A 26353-nucleotide genomic window follows, 5' to 3' on the forward strand; every position below is an offset into this window, starting at 1 on the left:
CCCCCAAAAATTTCGGCGCGCAGCAGCAGCGTCCCGACTGGTAAGCTGCAAATGTTGGGAGGTATGCCTTGCCAGGGGTTTCTTGCTCGCTGCCAGGGTTTTTATATGCTTGTTGCCAGGGTGTTCAATGCTCGTTGCCAGAGTTCCAGTGATTGCGGAATCCGTTCACTTCCGGGTAGCGTTGTACATGTTGCAGTCCCCTGATTAGATGCTCATGGGCGCCGACAGTTCTGCAGGGCCCTGGTAAAATGATGTGTATATCAGATGGCGTTCATTCGCTCCTCTGGTCCCAACGGCTTCCTTCTCCTGCATGGCACATGTGATGTCATGCTATCACAGCCGCTGAAGTGCAAAAGAGCCCCTAGGTGTAGCAAGCTCTCTGCATGCTGAAGACATATGAGAGGTGCTGAAGGCAGTGGCGTAACTATAGCGCCACAGACCCTGTGACGGCGGGGTGGCGCTGAGTAAGTGTGGGCACCGGGGGCTATTGTTACGCTGCTGCCACATCTGTGCCCGGGAGTCGGGACCCGCAGATCTACTAGTCTGTGTCCCGGCACTCCTCCTGGCTCCTTATAAATAATGTTCCTCACAAAATCGCTTCCCCCTTACAGCAGACAGTTTTGGATGATGTTAAAGGAGGCCTCCTCCAGCATCCTTAAAAGCAGTCTGCTGTTAGGGGGCAGCCATTTTGTGAGGAACATTATTTATAAGGAGCCAGGAGGAGCGCCGGGACGCAGACTAGTAGATCTGCGGGTCCCGGCCACAGACAAGGAGGGGTAAGGCAGGGCGGGGGGGGTCCAAATTTTCCAGCGGGGTGGCACAGAATTTGTTGTTACGCCACTGTCTGACGGGACACAGAAGAGCGTGATGCTGCTGGAGGTACTCTAGTGGTAAGCTACTGAAGTGACAGAAACAGATGTGTGTAAGGGGCGCTACTGTGGGTATTGTGTGTGTAAGGGGCAGTACTGTGGGTATTATGTGTATAAGCGGTACTTCTGTGGCCAATTACATATGTAATTGGCACTACTGTGGTTATTGTGTATAAGGGGCACTAATACTTAATAAGACCCTCACTCCTGCCAAGCTTTGCATAATGAAAGTTGGAATGCCATTTCTCTGTTGGTGCTCCAACAGTTTAACCTGCTATGTCTGTTTATCAGCTTTGTCTCCATCTTAGCTCTTTTCCACTTGTTACACTGACTGATATGACATTTCAGTCTCCCTGAAGGCCATTTGCTTATCATCACAAATCAGTGCTTTGATGACTGAGTTGATTGACTAATTGCAGTGATTTTCCACTTCATTGCTTATGTACTTACAAAAGGTCATTTTTATCCAGAATTTCTCTAATCATTCACGGGCCAGTTATTTTTTATTTTGATAGTTCAGTCATTATTTTCAGGATTTCTGAAACACAAACTTGAGCTTTGGAGATAAAAACCACAGATTTATTGGGATTAGCTCCAGGTGACTTAATAAGAACACCTTCATTGCATTCTCTAGTTAAAGCCCCGTACACACGGGGGGAGATATATTGCTCAGCAATATATTGCTAGCAATATATTGCTGAGCAATATATTGCCCAGTGTCTCCTTTTCATCAGCGACCAGAGATGGTCGCTGATGAAAAGGAACCTCTGCTGGCGGTGCCGCAGAGGTAATTAGCTGGTCGCAGGAGCAAGCTCCTGCGACCAGCGATTGGAAAGGGGCTGAAAACGGGAGCGCGCACCCGGCGATTTATCGCCGGGGCACACTCCCAATCACTGGCAATATGGTCGCCTGCGACCATATTTCCAGCTATTTCAGCCCCCATCGCCCCCGTGTGTACACAGCACTAGATGTAATGCCAGCTGAGTTCGGCGGCTGTCAGGGATGCGGGACGAAGTCTGATTTTTTTTAAAGGCGCAATCACTTACATGGCATAATTGTGATAAAAGCGATTGCCCTTTTAAAAAAAAGCCTGAGTTTGTCAAGCATTCCACAAGGTCATCGAATTCGGATGGCATTACATGAGTTCCTCTGAATTTTGTCTCGATCCATGTGAATTTTCTTTTCTTCCGTGTGGCATAATGTGAATTTTGGCTCATTCCATGTGGCATAATGTGTAAGGGGGAAGTATAAGGGGTCTGCTACACTCAAGGACAGGCCCCCTTTTAAATGGCCATAACCGCTGTTCCGGAGCGTGCATAACTACAGCCTTCACTTTTGCATACCCCTATCTCAAAATGTCCACTTTGACCACTATTTTATACTATAAACCATGTAAACTATATAATTTGTATTTTATAAGTTGTTTTAAATGAGTAGTATACCCCCCCACCAGTGCACACTGGTGCTATAATTACTAAATGGCTGCTTTCCAAAACCAACAGGATTAAAATAGCAATAATATTAAATGCAAAATACACCTGGTTTTTGCATTTTTTGTTATTTCGTTATGCGATCCAGCTTTGATTTTTTTTAAAGATAAATGATCAAATATATTCCAGACTCTGAGTAGTTTATTAATGTTGCTAACAGGTAGCGTGGCCGAGCGGTCTAAGGCGCTGGATTAAGGCTCCAGTCTCTTCGGGGGCGTGGGTTCAAATCCCACCGCTGCCATGATTTTTTTTTTGTGGGGCATCCACCAAGTGTTTGTCGCTGTATGATTTTGGACCATGCTTAGTTTTGATCATCCTTGAGTGCCGCTTGTCCTAACCATTGTGTCTTGTCTCTTACTTGCCCCGACCTCAGGCTGTTTACCCATTCTGCTTGTCTGCTACCTGTCCTGACCATGGTTTGTGCTCCTCTACTCTTCCGTTTGCTGCATGCTGAGTTTGGATTACACCTGTTTTTATCATCTATTTATTATTTATTTATCACCTGGCATCCACTCTGTGTGATTTAGGATACAGGATCCTCAGTCTACTCTTTGTATTCCGCAGTTTGGCAATACAATCTGATATTACTGTACAACACCTGGGGCAACTGAGTACCAGTGAGCCCCAGCTTATAGGGGTATGAGGAGTTTCTGTAGGCCACGACTAGACCTTCAGTTCCATAGGTTTATGAAATAATTGGTTACGTACAGTTATAATGGGATACGGTCATTGGGTCGATCTATGAAGATCGACATGCAATGGGTTGACCACTGAAGTTCAACAGGCCTTAGGTTGACACCTGAAATAAGTCAACATGGCTAAGGTCGACAGGGTCAGGAGGTTGACACAAGCATTAGGTCGAAAATGATATGGGTGACAGTTAAAAAAGTCGACATGAGTTTTTCTAATTTTTCTGGAGCCGACAGGCGGTACTTCATGCCCTACCATCCCCTACGCGCATGGTCGGAGAATATATTAGTGCGCCAAGAGCAGCGAGCTATGCGAGGGTACGCGGTACACTTAAAGGGTGTCCATGTCGACTGTGTCGACATTCGGGACAAAAGAAGTGAAAAACTTTTTGACTGTCGACCTTTCCATTGTCAACATAATGCTTTTGTCCAACCTTCTAACTCTGTCGACCTTACCTATGTTGACCTATTTCTGGTGTTGACCTAAGGCCTGTCGGATTTCGGTGGTCGACACAGTGCATGTTGACCTAAATTGGGTCGAACCAATGACCCACATCCCAGTGATAGCGAAAACCCCCCAAAATTGTGGGTCTCTGGGACCCCTCACTTACAAAAATTGGGGACCTACCTGACCTTTTATGGGTCCCAACGGAATAAAGCCTAACCCCCCCCCCATCTTGGCACATACAGAAGCCTCCCCCTCTATGCCCATTACACAACATGCCACACACTGTTATGCCCATTACACAACATGCCACTGTAATGTCCAGTACTCCTGCTTTATGATGCCTCCAGTAGTGTCCCCCTCACAATGCCCAAAATAATGCCGTTTACAAATAATGCCCCCAAATGTGCCACCTAAATTAACTTCAGTTCACTGCTGCTGAAGCTGCCAGATGCGGAGAGTGCAGCGCATAGCACGTTCCTGCTCCACTCTTGACGGACATTTAAAATGTGTTCACTGCTGGACCCTGGACACCCCCGATGCCTGATACTGGACATCTCCTCTACTGGCGGTCGCTGTGTGAGGATCGTGGAACCGGACACTGGCACACGACTCTTCATTACGGTATCCGACAGTGGGGGATAGCCAGCGGGTTGGTTCCGCCTCTCTCCCCTTATATTCTGGAACAGCAGGGTGTGTGTGTGTATGTGGGGGGGGGGGGGGGTGGCACTGGGGTGCAAAGTACTTTCCATCCCCATGCGACATTCTTCTCGCCTGCTTCAGTCCACCCCGCCGCGACTGATGTGATGCAGCCGTAAGTCGCGCTCTATCCTCTGTAGGCACATCACAACTGAGGGATAACGAACAGATCCCTCAGCTGCTGGTACACATAATTAACATTACATACACGCCGATCTGGGTTGAGTACGTCCCAGAGGACACTGCCACATAAAAAAGGAGTCCCTGGTGCTCAAAAGATCGTAAAATACTCAGTATAGCAACTATATGCGAACACTGGAGAGGGGAAAAAGAGGAGAGTTAGCAGAGGAGGGAGGGGTGATAGAGCGCACAGGAGAGGTGAGGGCATGAGGAGACAGGGGCAAGGGGGTCAAGAGGGGGTGAGGTGACGGGGTATGGAGTGAGGGGGTGAGGTGATGGCAGGGTGAGAGGTGACTGGTTTTGCACTGATGAGGGGTGGGTAGCCTTGGGGAGCAGCTGTGCGGGAGGCACTGGGGAGCAGGAGTGCTCCGACAGCAGGCCCCTGGGAGCAGCAGCGGGTGGTCCATGCAGAAGAAAAGCTCCAGCAGCAGCGATGGGTGGCACGGGGAGGAGCGATCCAGCAGCAGCGGCGTGTTGCCTGGGAGGAGAGCTCCGGCAGCAATGGCTGGTGGCCTGGGGAGGAGAGCACTGGCAGCATCAGCGGGTGGCATGGGGAGGAGAGCTTTGGCATCAGTGGCGGGTATCACTGAAGAGGAGAGCACCGGCAGCAGCGGTGGGTTGCCTGGGGAGGAAAGCCGTGGCAGCAGCTGTGGGTGGCCCGGGGAACAGAGCTCCGGCAGCAGCGGCAGTTAGCCTGGGGAGGAGAGCTCTGGCAGCAGTGGAGGGTGACCCAGGGAGGAGAGCCCCAGCAGCAGCGACTGGTGGCCCGGGGAGGAGAGCTCTGGCAGTACCGGGGGGTGGCCCGGGGAGAAGAGCTCTGACAGCAGTGGTGGGTGGCCTGGGGAGGAGAGCTCCGGCAGCAGCGGCGGCGGGTGACCCAGGGAGGAGATCCCCAGCATCAGCGGCGGGTGGCATACAAGTGATACTGAAATCCAAAAGTGATAGTTTGCCAAGAGAGGAAGTATAGAGTGAGAAAAGCAGAGGACCTAAGACTGAGCCTTGCAGAACTCCGACTGACTGACAGAGGTAGTGAAGAGGAGGTAGAGTCAGAGAAGTAGAAAGAGCGATCTGATAGATAAAGGGCCCCATACATCAGCAATTAATTGTGACAATTTTCAGATATGGAGATGATTGCCACAATTAATTTTAGATGTGTGGGCTCCCCCTTTTGGCAATCCCAATCAAAATCGCCAATCGATTGCTTAATCAGGTTTTTAAACATGCTTAATAATCTGGTATTATCTGCAGATCTTTTTTATATGTGTGGGCATTCCCAATTCGTCTTCTTCATCTATTTACATTATGAACAGCAATCTACTCAAATGCTCTGTCAACATTGGAAATATTTTCACAAATGACCCCAGTGACATTTAAATGTTAATGTATTTTATAATACAGGACTTGTATTAGACAGGACGTCTTTTATATATTTTATACCAGTTGTTCAACTGGGCCGATATGTGGCAGTATGGCATACCAGCACTTCTTTCCACCGACCTGGAAGTGTTGTGCGGTGTCCTGCTGCACTTACAGGACGCAGCTCTTGTCCCCTTACCACTGCCGCCAGAGCCTAGCCGGGCGCCCATGGAGGGGTGTGTCCAGCTTTCATCCCCGCCGCTTGACACCCAACGGGCCCCTCCACTAGACCCCCGCCAGACACAACCGCTGGGCCCCTGCACAGTTAATAGCTTGCTATAGTGCATCACTGTCCCTGCGTCCCCGCCATCTCTGTCCTTGTGTTACTGATGTCACAGTTCTTGCGTCCCCGCCATCACTGTTCCTGTGTCCACACTGTCTCTGTCCTGCATCAGCAAAATCTCAGCACAAACTGCGTCCACGCCGTCTCTGTCCCTGAGTCCCCGCAGTCCTCATGTCGACCTTTTGACTACCTTCCCATTGTCGACCTGATGCTTGTGTCGACCTTCATGTTGACCTATTTCATGTGTCGACCTTTGTCCTTTTGACCTTTAATGGACGACCATCATATCTCATGCCAGGACTTTTATGAAAGATAAATAATCCAATATATTCCACACTCTGAGTATTTAAACTGTTTGGTTATCAGGTAGCGTGGCCGAGCGGTCTAAGGCGCTGGATTAAGGCTCCAGTCTCTCTGGAGGCGTGGGTTCGAATCCCACCGCTGCCAGAGCTTTTGTTATCTTGTAGATGTGATGAGGGTGCATCCATCAAGTGTTGTATATAACCATATAATAATAGGTACATCCCACACATTAACACATTCCTATTTCCATCATTCTAGATACTCTTTGTTATAAATCATACTTAGTAGTATCTTTTTTTTTTTTTCCAGAGCTAGTTGTTAACCATAACTGGTGCCGGTTCTGTGTACACTCATAGTGCATATAAAGGACGGCCTGTGCTACATTGATAAATAATGACTCCAGTACTCCATATTATAACTACAGAAATAAAAAACAAAAATAAATGAAAAAATAGGGCTCGTCCGGGATTTGAACCCGGGACCTCTCGCACCCTAAGCGAGAATCATACCCCTAGACCAACGAGCCAGTATGAGCTTACTCAACAGACATCAATGGGAAAATCATTCTGCAAAAAGAACAAAAACAGTGCTACAAAAATAAAAACAAAACATAGCATAAAAGGTTGTGAAAATTGCACGAATTAGGTATTATAACACACACATAAATATACCCTATTAGGCATTGCTCTTAGCATTATATTCAATTTAAAAAATGAAACCATGAAGTAGACATTAGAAGAACTGGGCATCATGGAGGGTCACATTATTATCCTCATCTCATAGATTAGACCTGGCCAAACTGTGGCTCTCCAGATGTTGGGAAAGTACACATCCCAGCATGCTTTGCCACTATTCTAGCATTTCATAATAGCAAAACTATGGCAATGCATGCTGGGACTTAGTAGGGATGGCCATCAGTACAGTCACCATCGATGGTTGCCATAGATGATGATACTGCAACCAGCCATCAATAGTAACAAACTATGTGATAGATGACCATTGATAGATTTAGGGGTCTGGGAGATGTGGGCTGCACACAGTGACCGGAGCCAGGTTCTGCATGTAATGTTACAGTGCCGTTCCCCAGTCATACTTGCCTACCTGACCCTCTCCATGCGGGAGAAAATGCTCTGTTCCTGGGCTTCCCTGGTAATGTATGATTGCCATCACCTGTGGTGAAACACCTTTACCTAGCTCCCCACAGGTGATGGCAATCCTACATTATCGGGAAGTCCAGGAACAGAGCATTTTCTCCCGCATGGAGAGGGTCAGGTAGGCAAGTATGTCCCCGGTCCTGTCACGGAGCAGGAACCGGCACTGTGATGTCACCCTTTGGCAGGCGACACTATTGATGTCACTGCTTATGCTTAACAACTCAAATGATGTCATTGACTAAATCTGTCCCTTTGCATTGGGATGCAGCAAAGTGTGATATCAGAACCAGTGACATCGATTAGGCAGCAGAAACAAACGGCACTTGTCAGTCATTGGTCCCAAAAATGTATCCCAAAACTAGCCTCCTAAACATAGCATATGTTGTCAGAGGACTAATACCCGCCTAGAGAAAGGACTATGGATCTCCAGTGATCTGTTAATGTGTAGTCACAACGTTGATCTGGCTTTTCTCCAACCGGTCACGTAATTGTTTGTGTAACAGAATTTGCAGAAATAAAAATTGGGCTCGTCCGGGATTTGAACCCGGGACCTCTCGCACCCAAAGCGAGAATCATACCCCTAGACCAACGAGCCAGCTGATTGCTTATAACCATGTGACATCTAGTAATAGGAGTGTTCCGTGCTCTGAGGCTCTGTTAGCACCAGCTGTAGCACAGGAAGAAGCAGTGAGCTCATTGAAGAATCATTGCTTCTCAGCAGTCTCTCATTCGTTTATGATTGCTCCTTGTTATACTGTATACTGTCACAGATGGATCAGTTTGGATGGTACTTGTGACTGGGGGTATATTCCTCTCCTCCCTCCCCCTCTCAGTAATTTGCATATGGCAGCTGCTGCAGGCAGTAAGACTGGTTTATCCTGTGTCCCGGTGATTATAACGTGCGTCTGTCTGACGATGCAAGCCTCCTGTTTGCTTATCTATAGCTTGGATTACAGGCCCTCCCCTCATCTGCATAGTGGGTGGGCTAAATCTAGAGATGACCAATGATGTTTCAGTCATTGATTGCTTATTTCTGATATTGAATACTTTTACCATCGATGATACAGAACCACCCAATGTTGTTTTGTTGTCTACAAGGTGTCAGGACACGGAGCCTAGCTCTCCGTACAAACGCTCCTGGGAAGATCACACACAGCACTGATTGGAAGTTGGAACACAGTCCTGTGAATAGTAAAGCAGCAGTGACCATCAACGATTGAAACCATCGGTGGTTCATTTGCAGGTGCTTAACCCATACCTGCCTACTTTTGATATAGCCACTCTGGGAGAAACCCGGAGATGAGACCCAGAGTCAGCATGTGGGGACAAGTTGAGGTCACCAAGCCCCACCCCCATGCTATGCAAACACTGAGATTCTTGGGTCTTCAGGGATGGGGCAGAGATAAAATGCAAAATGACTCAATTTGCAGCATTTCACCACCTCTCCGAAGTGCCAAGAATGACGGCATTTGTCTCAGCATGAAGGGGGAAGCGGAGGCTCCAGGGAGAGTGCAGGAGATGGGGTGACCTTCTCTGGGGAGCAGGAGGGCCACCCAATTTTTGGAAGCCTCACGGCAATTGCGGGAGGATAGGCAAGTACGGGTTAATTATCAGTGATAAATATTGAGCATTCCTGGTAACGGGTGATTGGTCGTTCTTAAGCACCATACTCATTGTCAGGACACGGTATTGGAGGTATAAATCGTCCCCTATACTTCCTGGCTTTCCTCGCCAGAATAGAGCAGACAGACCTCCATAGTGTGGAGAGTGCGACAGGTGGGATGTATCACAGATGGTGGTGTGCGGTACTATAAAGGTGGCCACAATTACTTATCATGGCCACACTCCGACTACACAATGCTGAAATTACCAACATTATAAAGCAAGAACCTGGATACAATGATGCAATTCAGTGCAAGTCCCTTTAATCGGACACCCAGAATGCCCACTTCAATTGCTATATGGACGGCCAGATCGTAGGGTGCAGCTGGTTTTCGGGAGACTTCCTCACTCTTTCGGCGGGCCACCTGATTTTTGGGAGAGTAGCTAAGTATGGTCTTGTGGTGTTTCCACAAATCCTCACAAAATAACAACGCACAAGAATACAATAGTATAGTGATAAAAATGATATCATGATGTCATTCAATGACAGTTGGTATGAATTTTGACCCCTCCCACCAGTGCCAATGATGTCACTTCCAGAGTGCTCTGGCATAAGACTACAGTCTACAGTCACCAAACACTCCTGTTACTTCCTATACTTACCACATATCACCTGCAATGCAGCCAATCCTGAAAATTACCTAATTACGACATAACTGTCCACAATGAAAAAGTAATAACAGTATAAAGGAAAGAACAAAAAGGTACACAGTGATGCACAGGCCGCACGCACAAAGAAAAAGTGAGTATGTCCAAAAAATGCACAATATTGAAGATGAAAAGACAAAAGGCATTTCTAAAGATACCGTATATACTCGAGTATAAGCCGAGTTTTTCTGCCCATTTTTTGGGGCAGAAAACCCCCTCCTCGGCTTATACTCGAGTCAAGTGGAAAATCGGCGGAGCCGGCAGAACACTAGCTCCGGGCGCAGACATATCACAAAGCGCCGGAGCTGTGCACTGCTGCCGCCGGCTCCCCTGCCTTATGCGCCCGCTCTAACCACTCAGCCTTACCCTACCTTACCCGCCCGTTCTCCCGCCGGCGCCGCGCTGCAGCAGGACAGAGCAGGGGCCGGACACACGCAGGAGTGTCAGAGGTTGACACTTCCTGCCTGGTGCTCTGCTCCCTCTGCTCCGTCCTGCGTCTAAAGTACCGGTACTCTGTGAATAAAGGTACCGTACCAACATTAAATGATAAATACATTCCGGTGTGTGTGTGTGTGGGGGGGGGGGGGGGGGGCAGTGAGGGGGCTCTGGGTACCATATATGCTGTAATAAATTACCTTTATGTGTACTGTGCATGTCTGTGTGTGTGTATGTGTGTGTATGTAATGTATACTGTGCATGTTTGTGCGTGTATGTATACTGTGCATGTCTGTGTGTGTATGTATACTGTGCATGTGTGTGTATGTATACTGTGCATGTGTGTATACTGTGCATGTGTATGTATACTGTGCAAGTGTGTGTATGTCTGTGTCAACTGTGTGTATACCATTTGTGTGTTTTTGTCAGTATTGTTTGTATACATTGTGAGTTCTTCGCTGTTTGTATGTATACTACCGGTAATACCGTATGTGTGTGTGTGTGTGTCAGACCAGTAACCGCTGTGTTTCCTACCCCCGGCTTATACTCGAGTCAATAAGTTTTCCCAGATTTTTGGGGCAAAATTAGGGGCCTCGGCTTATATTCGGGTCGGCTTATACTCGAGTATATACGGTAATTTATATATATATATATATATATATATATATATATATATATATATATAAAATTAAAATAAAATAGTGATAAAAGAGAAAGGCAGATGAGAGGGAAAAGAGAGATAGAGTAAGATGGGGATAGAAAAGAGATGAAAAAGAGGAAGGGAGTACTGGAGAGAGAGGAGGAGTAAAATAGATCAGTCACTCTGGGCATTGCAGGAACTCAAGCTGGGTACATATTTGACGATATTGTCCATGAATGATATCGTAGTCTTTAAAACATTTGTACGTACACGTTAGTCATTGTTAATATCGTTATTGTGCATATCATTGGAAAAAATAGCTTCATGTGTACCCAGCTTAAGAATCGTGATTACCTGAATCATGTTCTTTGATGGTATATGAAATCGTGACCTACCACCTTTGCCAGACAGTCAAAATACCGACACATTTAAAATGATAACATTCATTATGCAGACATGGTCAAAATGCCAACATTTAAATTGTCGACTGGTCAAAAAGTCGATTTTGTCTTTGAAACCGCCTTTTTCTTAATTCGACATCCAAGTGGGTATAGAGTTAGATTACATGGCAAGGCATGCGAGGGTGCACGGTACACTTATACAGTGTACATGTCAACCTATGTCGACATAGACAACCCAAAAAAAGGGGGGGGATACAAGGGGCCCCTTTATTTTTCAAGCTTATGTGCATCTTTCTCATCAGGTAGCGTGGCCGAGCGGTCTAAGGCGCTGGATTAAGGCTCCAGTCTCTTCGGAGGCGTGGGTTCAAATCCCACCGCTGCCAGAGGTTTTTTTTTATGGTTTTCAACTTTGACAATGTTGTGAAACCTGTCCTACCCTGTATCACATGGAAAGACATTCAGCACATTCCTGCATCGTATTCCCCTGCATTTCACAGGGCATTTTTATCTTACCTCCATGTTCAGCTTTGATGGTGAAGGACACATTGAACACTGCCCAAGGAAAGTCCTAATACCACGTGTATACGTGGTATTCAGAGTACCACGTGCAATAAGTACATTCCTGAGAGCCCCTCACTTTCCTTAATATAAGGTGTTTTTTTTTGGTCTGAGTTAATGTTCTCGGAGAGGCAGCTAAATGTCGACACATGAAATAGGCCGACATTCAAAATGTTGACATGAGTTTTTCACATTTTTTTGTACCAAATGTCAAGGTAAGTCGACATGGACACTGAATCAGAGTACCGCTGTGCTCGCCATGCTTCCAGCACTCAGCACACTATACTACTCTCCCGCCATGCCCTAGTGGATGATAGGGTATGAAATACTGCATGTTTAAAAAAAAAAAAAAAACATGTCGACCTTTTTAATGTCCACCTTCATATTGTCGATTCAGTGCTTGTGCCGATCTTCTGACCTATTTCATGTGTCGATCTAAGATCTGTCAAACTTTAGTGTCCAACCTAATGTATGTCAACGTTCATAGTGTCGACTGAGCCACCATATTCAGGTCAATCAGGAAATACTTGGATGAGACTTAGGGAATACAGTATATACCTAAGTATCATAGGTGTGCGCACATTGAGTCTTATGGGTGCACCGGCACCCCCTAATGCTGTGCCCACCCTTATGAACAACTCCCTACCAACAATACCTTTTACCAAAGACTTTTGCTTTTTAGAACTGTATTCCATTGAAAGAAGCGCCCATCAATCAATTATGTGTATTTTGCATTGTTACTTGTAACAGACCATTGTCAAATCACTACATATCATCCATATATGTTTTTTACTTTATTTGTATGTATTATTATACTGAGAGCCATTTTATATTGTAGCGAGTACCAATAGATGATGGTAGACACGCCTGATTGGCCCTGTTAGACACACCCAATGGTCGGTATTATACATGCCCAATATGTGGTGCTAGGTACACCCCTTTGACGGTGCACCCCCTAATAAAATGTGCTGCGCACGCCTATGCTAAGTATACAGTAGAACAGTTCCAGTATAGGGATCCACTAGACATGGGAATCAACTGAATGTTCCCCACATTCAATCTGTCTCGAATTCATGCCACATGCACCTAAAAAAACATATTCCAAATTCGCCCTTACCTTACACAAGACACTGCTAATACTCTAATCCATGCTCTCATCATCTCACGCATTGATTATTGCAATGGTCTCCTTATTGGCCTTCCCCAATACAGACTCTCACCACTACCGTCCATCATGAATGCAGCTGCGAGGCTAATCTTCCTAGCCAGACATTCATCATCTGCAAAGCTGCTCTGTCAGTCACTTCATTGGTTACCTGTATTCTACCGTACTCAATACAAAATTATTTTATGTACACACACTCTCTCTCTCTTTGCCCATTTTCCATCCTCCTGACCCCTGGACAAACTGCTGGGTCACCGTATCATACAGCACACCAGGAACCTTTGCATTCTGGTGGAATTAATGCAATAAAGAATATCCTTGTGTATCAATGCCTATTTCCCTATAGATTGTAAGCTTGCGAGCAGGGCCCTCCTACCTTTGACTGCATGCAAATACCAAGTTTGTTGTATCACTCTCTCCTATTGTAAACTGCTAATAAATAAACTTGAGAATAGTGCAAATGCACAGGATAATTATACAGCTCCAGTCATTCAGGATACACTTGAAAATAGGAATCATCTGATCTGCAGAATAGAGCCAGTCCAATACACCTGAGCAACTCCAGTCATACTAGAAACACTTATCTGTGGCAGGTGCAGGGTAACAGGATACTGTAAAGCCATATAGCAGGTGCAGGGTAACAGGATGCTATGAAGTCGTATAGCAGGTGCCATAGGCAAATGCACAGGGGGTTTCTGGTTGCCCGGAAACCACCCTCCTCTTGCCAAATGTCTTCAATTATGACAATAGCACTGGTATATAATATGATCAATAGAGCTGCCACTATATCATGCAGTGTAAGGGACAGAGCAGATCTGCTGCACATGCCCAGTGTACCAGCTTCTGTATATGTGGATCTGAGCCCTCAAACATTGCACTGGACCAGAGAGCAGCTGCCAGGAGGAAGAGACAGGAGCCTTGCCATGAAGTGGGAGATCGTGAACTTAGAAAGTGCAGGACTGGTTCTATTATGTTTGTGTATTTATTTATTATGTGTTTAAACATTTCTAACCACTTTAATGCTTTGAAACAGCCCATACTATAGACCATCTGTACTGTTAAATATTAATTCCATACAGTATCCAGTGTATAAAAAGACCAATCAGGGCTGTTACCGCTCCCCCAGACTCCCGTACTTACAGCTGTGAAGCTGTAGAGCAGGTGCAGGCTAAAAGGATACTCCTACTGATGAAGTTTGGCTAGTGTGGCAGCAGAGTCCTGTAGCATAGGCAAGGTGAGCTCTAGGAATAACCAGGAAATATCACAAGGAGATAACGGTTCCCAACAGAGCACCAAGACTCCTCGACAGATCACAGCAGGTAGCACGGTGACATGTAACCTCTGGTAGAAGTGGGTTTTTCACTGGCACCTCAACTCTGGGCTGGACAGTCTTTATAGGCACCATTGTGCCATTATTGGTTCAGGAATACTCTCTGGCCAGGCATTGGCTATTGCAAGTTACCTGATGGTCTCCAACATGGTGGTGTCCAGTATGCAGACAAGAACACAATAGTCTGTGATTGGTGCAGCAATCTGGAGTTCCCCCAGGTCTACAAGCACCCTGGGAAAGTGATGCAGCAGCACAGAGTCTCAAACAGAAAGCACAGCAGCATGGGCTTCAAAGCAAAGCAGCGAGGAACTCAGAAAACTGGAACAAAAGGTTAGAAACTAAGCAGATATACATGCAGTAAGACATGGGAAACTTGGGACAATATGTCAATATTTTAACATGAACATTTCATCACTGTCAAGATGAGAGCAGTGTCTTTTCTTCAACAAGTACAGTAAATCTTACTGACTGTTTGTGGCTCATCTACAGTTGGATGTACAGCAAGTCATTTTATGAGACTGTCAGATGTAGCAATACACGTCTGCACCTCTAGGTGTCGCTGTCACCATCTCCCTGACATGCTTATTCAAAAGTAGGCAAGTATGATTAAGGCAGAATTACACTGGTGAGCTGTCACTACTCAGCTATACAGTATTTGAGAAGCAAATAGCAAGATGTTTATGTAACACAACAAGGAAGGAAAAAAAAACAGGGCTCGTCCGGGATTTGAACCCGGGACCTCTCGCACCCAAAGCGAGAATCATACCCCTAGACCAACGAGCCAGCTGTTCAGTGTCTGTTATGTGACATCTACTCACACAGCTTCTCAATGGTATGTGTATGGATTGTTCTAGGAAACAGTGAGATCAACGTATATTAATTTATTTTGTGCAGTTAGTGGAAGACTAAAGATGCATACACACGGGGGGAGATATATTGCTCAGTGTCTCCTTTTCATCAGCGACCAGAGATGGTCGCTGATGAAAAGGAACCTCTGCTGGGGGAGCCGCAGAGGTAATTAGCTGGTCGCAGGAGCAAGCTCCTGCGACCAGCGATTACAATGGGGCAGAAAACGGGAGCGCGCACCCGGCGATTTATCGCTGGGGCACACTTCCATCACTGGCAATATGGTCGCCTGCGACCATATTCCCAGCGATTATAGCCCATATCGCCCCCGTGTGTACACAGCATTAGAGAAAAAAGGAAAACTTCAACACTGGGTTGAAGAAACCTAGAGCGCTAAAATCACCAGTGGCTTTCTTAAAAGCAGCTGCTATATGCGGGATGGCCAATCCCCTGAAAATACAAAAAAAGAGAGAAATGAAGCAGCGCTTAAATGATAGCACGGGTAAATCAATTTAAATTAAAATAATTTTAATAATACATAATAACAATAACACCTAGAATATTGATAATGAATTAGCAGCAGTGGTTTCCTGTTCCTTTTAAGTTAAAAAGTGAACCAATATATAACCTGTCCACAGTGATTGTAGACCCAGTCTTGGTTGGCGTCTATATGGCTGTATTGTCCTGGAAGTGACCGAGGGAGTGGCTGTTCGATGAATGTAGCCCACCTGCAACCTCACAATGTCTTGTTGGAGCAGTTTTGAGGGAGTGGCTGTAGCCAACTTCAACCTCACAGCAATTAAATTTGGTAGTCCCAGGTAATTGCCTTGACAAAGCTGGTGTTTAGCCCAGTGAAACGCGTCGGAGTTGGTGTGCTTCCACTGCCGGGTCATTCTATTGCTGCTTGTTCTGTGACCTTATGGTTGTGGCCTGGAGATGTGTTCTTCTGTCTAAGCGTCAGCTTTCTGCTCGCAGTCAGCTGCAACTTCTTAGATTATCGATCAATGCTGAATTAGGCCCCTCATTCGCAAAGGGGCAGGATGACATCATGTGCATCATCATGGACCAGCCTATGGCTGCACTTACTTACCTGCTCTCCCAGAATGCCTAGCCCAAACCTCATTCAAGTCTCCCAGAGCTGCACAATTCTGGTGCGCACCACCCACTTCCCGGGCAGCCAATGACGTGATTTGTGCTGAATTGTCTCATCATAGCGACGCCCCCCCACATTAAAATGCTGGTAGAGACTAGATCCCCTTCAGTTTTGATTACAGGATGTGACGTTCAGTGAGGGCGGAAGTTGTTAGATGCCCTCACAAAGTTTTTTATTTTATCTGTAATTCACGTAGGTGTAGGTTATTTTGTTTTATTTTAGCTGCATTATACCCTCGCAGGCTCGCTACGCTTGCACACTTCAGGCACGGTGGCTCGCTACGCTTGCCACAGATTTATATTCCCCCTCCCGGTATACGTGGACCCAGGGCATGATGGGAAAATTGTCAAAACTGAAGGGGATCTAGACACTACCTTAAAATGCTGGTAATCTCAGCATTATTTAGTGTGGGGCCACAATCATATGATCATGCCCCAACCTATGCCACTTCACACCCAACCCTGCTACTGCTGTGCATACCTGGTCACCGCGCCACCCCGACCCAGTCACCAGGACATGTCAATCATGCTGTGGGTATTGGGGAACTGTGAGTGATCACACCAAAACCATTCTGGATACGTGCAGTTTCCCCACCATGGGGTATAAATCTGAATCAGGCCCAAAGGTAAGGGGCTGTATTGCTGATAGCATTGTGATATAATTGGGTATGGTATAGAAGACCTACAGTATTTCGGTCGACACTAAATGCATTAGGTGGAAAAGATTGACAGGTTAAGGTTGACAGGGTCAAAAGGTCAGCATGGCAATTGTCGACATGTTATTTTTGTGTCAACCCTTGTATACTATGTAATATGTAACCACCATCAGCAAAAACATAGCAGCTGTGCACATGGGAGGGATTTCACTCTGGGGGCAGTGGCTAACTGATCGCTGGGCTGTAGCCCAGAGATCAGGTCTGAATCAGGCTCATTGTCTGTGAGTCAACCAGATACCGTGAAGCAGAATAGCAAGATGTTTTTGTAACAGAATTGAAATGGAAAAAAAACAGGGCTCGTCCGGGATTTGAACCCGGGACCTCTCGCACCCAAAGCGAGAATCATACCCCTAGACCAACGAGCCAGCTGTGCATGGTCTGTCAGGTGACATCTACTCATATGACTTGTCAAAGGTATTAGAGCAATATATGGATATTTCCATTTAGGAAACTATGAGAGCCACGTATAGTCAGGGCTATTTTTCAGTAGGCTCCAGCAGGAACTGAGGCCCTTATTCTAGTTCACTCTTTCTGACAAAATATTTCTTAGATGGACAAAACCATGTGCACTGCTGGTGAGGCAGGTGTAAAACCCCACCCAAATCTAATTATCTCTGCACAAGTAACACCTGCCTCACCTGCAGTGCACATGGTTTTGTCTATCTAGAGCCCCGTACACACGGGGGGAGATATATTGCTCAGCAATATATTGCTGAGCAATATATTGCCCAGTGTCTCCTTTGCATCAGCGACCAGAGATGGTCGCTGATGAAAAGGAACCTCTGCTGGCGGTGCCGCAGAGGTAATTAGCTGGTCGCAGGAGCAAGCTCCTGCGACCAGCGATTAGAAAGGGGCTGAAAACGGGAGAGCGCATTTATCGCCGGGGCACACTCCCAATCACTGGCAATATGGTCGCCAGCGACCATATTTCCAGCGATTTCAGCACCTATCGCCCCCGTGTGTACGCACCTTAAGAAATATTTTGTCAGAAAGAGTGAACTAGAATAAGGACCTCAGTTCCTGCTGGAGCCTGCTGAAAAATAGCCCTGCGTATAGTGATTTATTTTCTGCTGTTTCATTAAGACCCATACACACTGGGCGACTTTGAGCTGAAAGCAGCTCAGTTTTGTAATTTCAGCTGCTTTCAGCTCAAAAGCCGCCCAATGTGTACAGGGTAGCAGTGAGTGCTGATGTGCGCTCCCGCATCATTTCTGGTGACTGACGCTCATCTGCCGGTATTAGGCTGGTTTCACACACTCCGGCTCCTGCCGGACGGTGAAATCCCGCACGGCCAGGGAGCCGTGCCGCACACACTAGTTTATCATGGAAGGGATGGCCACAGCCCGGCAGCCGTCCCTTCCAGTGGCGGGATCTGGCTGCAACCGTGCGGCCGGGTCGTGGCCGTCCCGTGTGAATGGACACAATAGTGTCCATTCACAACTAATGTGTGCGGAACGGCTCCCTGGCCGTGCAGGATTTCACCGTCCGGCAGGAGCCGGAGTGTGTGAAACCGGCCTTAGGCTGGGGGTCAGGGCCTGATTAAAGGTTCCAGGTGTAAGGCTGGGGGTCAGGGCCTGATTAAAGGTTCCAGGTGTCCTAGGCTAATACACATGTAGCTCCCCTTGTAATGCTGCCAAACACACATGTATGGGTGCTTGGGGACTCGCCAGGGCACGTAGCATGTAGGATCTAATGCTATGGGCATGTGAAGACTTTGGCAGTAGGCTGCCCAGCTGGCACTGTAGCATACCTCCCAACATGACCCTCTCCAGGAGGGACACATTGCTCTGTTTCTGGACTTCACTCTTAATTTATGATTACCAGCACCTCTGTTGAAACACCTTTCTTCTCAATTAAGCTGTTTAAAACAGGTGATGGCAATCAATAATTAAGAAGAAAGTCCAGAAATGGAACATTTTGTCCCTCCTGGAGAGGGTCATGTTGGGAGGTGTGCACTGTAGCACAGTTGTGGTAAAGGGGTCCGACACTCGGGATCCCGACAGTCATTAGCCCTACGTTGGGATCCTGACTGGCCAAACCCAGACAGCATGGTGAGCGCAACTAAGCCCCTTGCGGGCTCGCCACGCTGTGCTCGCCACGCTGCGGGCACGGTGGCTCACTGTGCGAGCCACCTATTCTATTCTCCCTCTATGGGGGTCGTGGACCCCCACAAGGGAAAATAGCCGGTGGGAACCCGGCTGACAGTGTTTTGACAGTCTGGATCCCGACGTCGGGTAAATGCCTGTCGGGATCCCGTCCAGCACCCCTGTAGCACAATGTACATAAAGCACAATTAAACTAACGGGTCTGTAATTAGCGGGATCTTCCTTTTTTCCTTTTTGAATATTGGCACTACCTCTGCTATTCTCCAATCTTTTGGTACTATACCTGACGATAGTGACTTGCTAAAGATATAATGTAGGGGGTAGCTAGTTCATCCCTTAATTCCATTAGTACCCTCGGATGAATCCCATCTGGCCCCGGTGATTTATTTGCTTTGATTTAGCTAAGCCTCAGTATTATTTCCTTCGGCGTGAAATCCACAATGAGATCTGGCATATTTGTCCCGTTTGTGGTAAATGTTCGTTCCACAGTCTGCTCTCCCTTAGTAAATACTGATGAGAAGAACTCATTTAACAGTTTTGCTTTTCCCTTGTCCTCAGTAACACTTTTTCCACTAGTATCAGTTAGTGGGCCTATGTTTTCCTTAATTAAACGTTTACTATTTATGTATTTAATTTTATGCACTCTTCATATAATTTTTTAGCTGCTTTGATTACCCCTTTACAAGTTTTGTTTGATTCTTTGTATTTTGCAAACGCCTCCTCGTTCAAGTTATTTTTATAGAATTTAAAGGCTCTGGTTTTATTGTTGATAGCTGACCTTACTTCTTTGTCCAACCATGGTGTCTTTTTTTTGTTGAATTTACCTTTAGTTACTTTAGGAATGTATTCAATAGTTAGTGAATCAAGCACCTTTTTTAGAGTATCCCACATTTCCTCTGCATTTTTTCCCTCCATAACCATTTCCCACCCAATTCCTGTTAGGGCTTCTCTGAATAATTCAAAGTTCGCTTTTCTGACCATTAAAAAACGGTACTGTACCGGCTAAATCGGTACAGTTGGAGGGTATGGCATGGTATGTACAAACAGACTTTCCCACCATAGCCTGACATGGGGGCTTCCATGTTCTTTCCAGTCACATGTCATTCTGAGCCAATCCTGTGTAGTCTAGTTCCCTGTCATACCTGCCTAGCTCCTGTGATCCTCTGTCCAGAGGAGGATACATATGTCAGCAGTACTTTGCCTAGCTGTCGATGGTCCAACCATTGTTCCTGTTGATGTTCCAGCCATCGTTCGTGCATTCCATGTTCTAACCATCATTCCTGCATTCGATGTTCCAGCCATTGTTCCTGTATTTGATGTTCTCACCATAATTCGTGCATTTGTGCATTGTTCCTGTTGCTGTTCTAACCACCGTTCCTGCATTCGATGTTCCAGCCATCATTCCTGTCGATGTTCCAGCCATCATTCCTGCATTCGATGTTCTAACCATCGTTCCTGCATTTGATGTTCCTGTTGTCGATGTTCTAATCATCGTTCCCGCATTCAATGTTCCAGCCATCATTCCTGTTTCCTAGGTTCTAATCATCGTTCCTGCATTCGATGTTCCAGCCACCATTCCGGTTGTTGATGTTTTAAGCATCGTTCCTGCATTCGATGTTCCAGCCATTGTTCTTGCATTCGATGTTAAAGCCATTGTTCCTGCATTCGATGTTCCAGCCATCGTTCCTGCATTCGATGTTCCAGCCATCGTTCCTGCATTCGATGTTCTAACTATCGTTCCTGTATTCGATGTTCTAACCATCGTTCCTGCATTCGATGTTCTAACCATCGTTCCTCCATTCAATGTTCTAACCATCATTCCTGCATTCGATATCCCAGCCATCGTTTCTGTTGTCGATGTTCTAATCATCATTCCCGCATTCGATGTTCAAACTATCGCTCCTGTAATCGATGTTCTTACCATCACACTCTAACATCTGATGTTCTAACCAACGCTCTCAAGCTTCCCTTATCCTGAACATCACTCTCATAGTGAGCAACCCCAAGTAACGTACTTTTGCGCTCATTGTATTATCGGCTTTCGCCGCATCCATGGACTTCATCAGTGTGCTGCACTGCATCTTTTACATCTTGTTACATCACAGTCATCGTGTATCAATCACTGCCAGGGGCGGGCTGGGCCGGGGGGCAGGATGCCATGTGCCCCCTGGGCCGCTCTAACGCAGGGTTACCGACTCTCCCGAATTTTGCGGGAGTCTCCAGCGTTTTTATTCCTCCTCCCGGTCCCACGGAAAAGGCCGGCATCCTCCCGGTTTTTAACCATGAATGCTCAAATTTATGACTGCGCATGTGCGAGTCACTGGAGTGCCGGGGTCAGGTCCTGGACACGCGACATCATGACATACCCCGTCATGATGTCGCTCTCCTGATAAATTCCGGCCACCGCGGGGCTCTGTTGGGAGCTGATGACGAGCTGGACGGAGCGCAGCAGCAGCAAATGGAGGGGCACTGTCAGTGGTAAGAAGACTCACAGTCAGACTGGGGAGCAGCAGGCGCCGCCGGGCAACGTCACTGGTAAGAATACTCAGTGTCAGGACAGACTGAGCTTACTTGTGGCTGGCTACTTTTCTTCCTCCCCGCTGCATATTATTCACCAGCTCTGCTCTGTCTCCCCCCTCCAGGCCTCCATTGCTGCTGCAGCAGTTCACAGCTTCAGTTGTTTCCCCCCCACCCCCTGCCGCCCGCCACCTCTTCAGCTACAGATCAAACTAGTACAAGTCACAGTAATGCCGCAGCCGCCCCTCCCCCCCAGCGTCTACCACCTGTCCCTGCATATTATGCAGCCGTGGCACTACAAGTCGCAGCATGCCCTTTTCTCCAGTTCTTGGGATACCACAACTCCCAGCAGAGCATCCCCAGCTGCAATACAATCACCTGTAGCCTATTATGCAGTGGTCGGCTCAAGGTCCGCCCCCTGGGGATGCAAGGTCCGCCCCCTGGTCTTGCAAGGCCCCGCCCTCTGGTGACGCAAGGCTCGCCCCATGCCTTTCACTTTTCTCCCTGAAATGATTTTTAAAAAGTAGGCAAACCTACTCTAATGGTTACTGTAGTGGGCCGTATTGTATTTTACCTCCTCCAGTCCTGCACTCCTGTAGATGGTGCCGCGGCTACAGGAACATGGCCACTGGCTTCCTGCATGAGGACATGTGTCCACCATCCTCCAGTGATAAATATTGTATGTGCAGGGCCCGGCCGCCTGTATTACATCACTGTGATTGCAGTGTGACAGACGCTAACGACGCCCACCCATGCGTCTATGGGGGGAAGGGGCGGAGTGGAGGAGGACAGAGTAAAGATACTCGTAGGACGGAGGGAGCCGCAGCAGAGCAGGCGAGCAGCACTGACTGGGGTCGGCGAAGCTTGAAAGTCACTGGCAGTGCCTGCCTGTGACAGCCAGGTGACATTTATTGGGTGTTACTATGCAGGACGGGGAGGGGTGTAGCCTGTGATATCCTGGTAATAATTATAGAGGGGAAGCAGCCTATGGTGTCCTGGTAATAATAAAGGGGGAGAAGCCTGTGGTGTCCTGGGAATAATGATACAGGGGGAGAAGCCTGTGGTGTCCTGGGAATAATGATACAGGGGGAGGGGCCTGTGATGTCCTGGTAATAATGATAGTGTAACTGATTGCCGCTTTAAAAAAACTGATTTCTTATCAAATCTCTCACTTTCTGAATCTCTCATCCTATTACATTTCACCCTGCATGTTTGGAGGATGGTTTTAGAAGTGAAGAAAGCTGACTATGAAAAAATATGTATACAAGTTGTAGCTTGCCTAGCTTTAAATGCGTGGGGACGAGGTGGCCGAGTGGTTAAGGCGATGGACTGCTAATCCATTGTGCTCTGCACGCGTGGGTTCGAATCCCATCCTCGTCGATAAGTTATTTTTATTGTATTTACCATCTCACTAATTCATATATCCCCTGCAATCTTAAATACATTTATGTGCTCTTCCCAGCAATTAACAGTGACCTATATGTTATATTTCAATAGATAAATTGTGAATAATTAAGACCAAAATTAGTGTTCTTAAACAGCATTCCTTCCTCTGTTCCCAATAAGCAGGACAGTGATGATGCCACGCACAAGTGCCACGTGCTTTGGGAAAGCTCACCATTGTCAGGGTCATCACACTCTGGGATTGACAGTCCAGAGTTCATATTTGAACATCTGCAGAAGATCAAACTGGTTTTTTTTTGTCATCAAACAGCATTTAATATTAATGCTCAGGACAATGATCGTTGGTAGGGATGAGAGTTCTGAAAACTACTGAGTATGCCCGTATTTTTAAAGCAGCAATCATTCACATGGTGACACCAAGCTGGCTTTGCCTTGTAAATGATTGCCACTTTAAAAAATGCCTCAGCTTATAAATTTCCATTATTGGGCTCTCAAAGGCATAATATAAGTTGATGATCATTAATAAATACCTGTCTGTACATCCACCGTGCAGGGGCCGTCCAATAGAAGGAGTGGATCCATCTATAGCCCCCAATTGGGCTCTTCCAATGTACAGTATGCTGGCGCATTTGCAGTGCAGACGGAAAAGCAGGAGCTTTTTAACAGATGATGGGGCCTGTGAACTTCAGTAGCCTCTGGCATTTTGAGTCTGCTTTGCATGCGCAGGTCCAGGGCCGGACTGGCCATCTAGCACTTCTGGCAAATGCCAGAAGGGCCGATGGACTTGTGGGCTGATTTTGTGCAGCTAGATTTGGGGCACCCCACAGGGTATTCCCTATAAAGAATGACAGCCCAGTCTCTGTTGGCAGGGAACAGCATGGGGCCATGACCTCCAAGCACAGCAGGGTCAGACGCTGCATCAGATGACGTGGCTGCAAGAAAAAGGAAGTGTTGTCAGGGGAGGGTGTCAGGGGAGGGGACCACCCACAAGGGATAAGGACAACCAGCGGAGTGAGTAAAAGCCACCTTTTCTGGATTTATTGCACTACCTTCAGTCTTCAGGGCCCATTAAACCCTATGCATAGGTCGGGTTCTAGACCCGTGAGTCCGGGACATTTAGTATATTTCACTTTCAAAATGACAATTTACCACAACGTGATTTGAACACGCAACCTTCTGATCTGGAGTCAGACGCGCTACCGTTGCGCCACGTGGTCTTCTTTCAAGCAAGTTCAATTCAATGATTCAGGTGATTTAGATCACCCATATACTGTCTGCATATACTAATTTGTGAAATAAATAATTTGTGAGTAAACAAGCTTACATCCTTGATTCAATAACCAAGGAATATGCCTGGTGGTCGTGCTTAAGTGCAAAGTCATTATTCTTAACAAAAAAGGTCAGTTCAATGGAAAACCGTCATAGCGCCAGACAGAAAATAATAAGAGTATACTTCAGTGTCAAGATATGGACAATTCCAATGAAATGGATTATGTTTGCATGACACATATAAGAAATTAGCAGAAATTTGAGTCTTTATTGCAACTGCAGATGATATAGGTATCCATATAAACAGTAATCACATTGCAGAAATTTAGATGAGAACCATGGTAATTAGTTTCTCTTATAGAATTCCATTTAGTACATTTCACTTTCAAAATGACAATTGACCCCCGACGTGGTTTGAACACCCAACCTTCTGATCTGGAGTCAGACGCGCTACCGTTGCGCCACGAGGTCTTCTTTAGAACCACTATAATTCCTTGATTCGGGTGATTCAGATCACCCATTTACTGTCTGCATATACTAATTTGTGAAATAAATAATTTGTGAGTAAACAAGCTTACATCCTTGATTCAATAACCAAGGAATATGCCTGGTGGTCGTGCTTAAGTGCAAAGTCATTATTCTTAACAAAAAAGGTCAGTTCAATGGAAAACAGTCATAGCGCCAGAAAGAAAATAATAAGAGTATACTTCAGTGTCAAGATATGGACAATTCCAATGAAATGGATTATGTTTGCATGACAATTATAAGAAATTAGCAGATTTTTGAGTCTTTGTTGCAACTGCAGATGAAATAGGTATCCATATAAACAGTAATCACATTGCAGAAATTTAGATGAGAACCATGGTAATTAGTTTCTCTTAAAGAATTCCGTTTAGTACATTTCACTTTCAAAATGACAATTGACCCCGACGTGATTTGAACATGCAACCTTCTGAGCTGGAGTCAGACGCGCTACCGTTGCGCCACGAGGTCTTCTTTAGAACAACTATAATTCATTGATTCGGGTGATTTAGATCACCCATATACTGTCTGCATATAGTAATTTGTGAAATAAATAATTTGTGAGTAAACAAGCTTACATCCTTGATTTAATAACCAAGGAATATGCCTGGTGGTCGTGCTTAAGTGCAAAGTCATTATTCTTAACAAAAAAGGTCAGTTCAATGGAAAACAGTCATAGCGCCAGAAAGAAAATAATAAGAGTATACTTCAAAGTCAAGATATGGACAATTCCAATTAAATGGATTATGTTTGCATGACAAATATAAGAAGCTAGCACAATTTTGAGTCGTTGTTGCAATTGCAGATGATATAGGTATCCATATAAACAGTAATCACATTGCAGAAATTTAGATGAGAACCATGGTGATTAGTTTCTCTTATAGAATTCCATTTAGTACATTTCACTTTCAAAATGACAATTGACCCCGACGTGATTTGAACACGCAACCTTCTGATCTGTAGTCAGACGCGCTACCGTTGCGCCACGAGGTCTTCTTTAGAGCAACTATAATTCATTGATTCGGGTGATTTAGATCACCCATATACTGTGTGCATATACTAATTTATGAAATAAATAATTTGTGAGTAAACAAGCTTGAATCCTTGATTCAATAACCAAGGAATATGCCTGGTGGTCATGCTTAAGTGCAAAGTCCTTATTCTTAACAAAAAAGGTCAGTTCAATGGAAAACAGTCATAGCGCCAGAAAGAAAATAATAAGAGTATACTTCAGTGTCAATATATGGACAATTCCAATGAAATGGATTATGTTTGCATGACAATTATAAGAAATTAGCAGAAATTTGAGTCTTTATTGCAACTGCAGATGATATAGGTATCCATATAAACAGTAATCACATTGCAGAAATTTAGATGGGAACCATGGTAATTAGTTTCTCTTATAGAATTCCATTTAGTACATTTCACTTTCAAAATGACAATTGACCCCGACGT

The 26353-nt window shown here is 45.9% G+C and overlaps 9 non-coding genes across 9 annotated transcripts; 4 read left to right on the forward strand and 5 right to left on the reverse strand.

Moving 5' to 3' along the window:
- The first annotated feature begins 2518 nt into the window (after positions 1 to 2518).
- Positions 2519 to 2600, forward strand: TRNAL-AAG (transfer RNA leucine (anticodon AAG)). The gene has a single exon. It is a non-coding gene; the product is annotated as a tRNA-Leu (tRNA).
- A 3836-nt stretch (positions 2601 to 6436) lies between these two features.
- TRNAL-AAG (transfer RNA leucine (anticodon AAG)) lies at positions 6437 to 6518 on the forward strand. Its single transcript has one exon. It is a non-coding gene; the product is annotated as a tRNA-Leu (tRNA).
- A 310-nt stretch (positions 6519 to 6828) lies between these two features.
- On the reverse strand, positions 6829 to 6900 carry TRNAP-AGG (transfer RNA proline (anticodon AGG)). The gene has a single exon. It is a non-coding gene; the product is annotated as a tRNA-Pro (tRNA).
- A 4715-nt stretch (positions 6901 to 11615) lies between these two features.
- On the forward strand, positions 11616 to 11697 carry TRNAL-AAG (transfer RNA leucine (anticodon AAG)). Its single transcript has one exon. It is a non-coding gene; the product is annotated as a tRNA-Leu (tRNA).
- Positions 11698 to 23001: 11304 nt separating this feature from the next.
- Positions 23002 to 23083, forward strand: TRNAS-GCU (transfer RNA serine (anticodon GCU)). Its single transcript has one exon. It is a non-coding gene; the product is annotated as a tRNA-Ser (tRNA).
- A 1169-nt stretch (positions 23084 to 24252) lies between these two features.
- Positions 24253 to 24324, reverse strand: TRNAW-CCA (transfer RNA tryptophan (anticodon CCA)). Its single transcript has one exon. It is a non-coding gene; the product is annotated as a tRNA-Trp (tRNA).
- A 450-nt stretch (positions 24325 to 24774) lies between these two features.
- On the reverse strand, positions 24775 to 24847 carry TRNAW-CCA (transfer RNA tryptophan (anticodon CCA)). The gene has a single exon. It is a non-coding gene; the product is annotated as a tRNA-Trp (tRNA).
- Positions 24848 to 25297: 450 nt separating this feature from the next.
- On the reverse strand, positions 25298 to 25369 carry TRNAW-CCA (transfer RNA tryptophan (anticodon CCA)). Its single transcript has one exon. It is a non-coding gene; the product is annotated as a tRNA-Trp (tRNA).
- A 450-nt stretch (positions 25370 to 25819) lies between these two features.
- TRNAC-ACA (transfer RNA cysteine (anticodon ACA)) lies at positions 25820 to 25891 on the reverse strand. Its single transcript has one exon. It is a non-coding gene; the product is annotated as a tRNA-Cys (tRNA).
- Between the last annotated feature and the right edge of the window lie 462 nt (positions 25892 to 26353).

The sequence above is a fragment of the Crinia signifera genome, chromosome 4 (assembly GCF_055691185.1).
Source record: "Crinia signifera chromosome 4, ASM5569118v1, whole genome shotgun sequence".
NCBI lineage: Eukaryota > Metazoa > Chordata > Amphibia > Anura > Myobatrachidae > Crinia > Crinia signifera.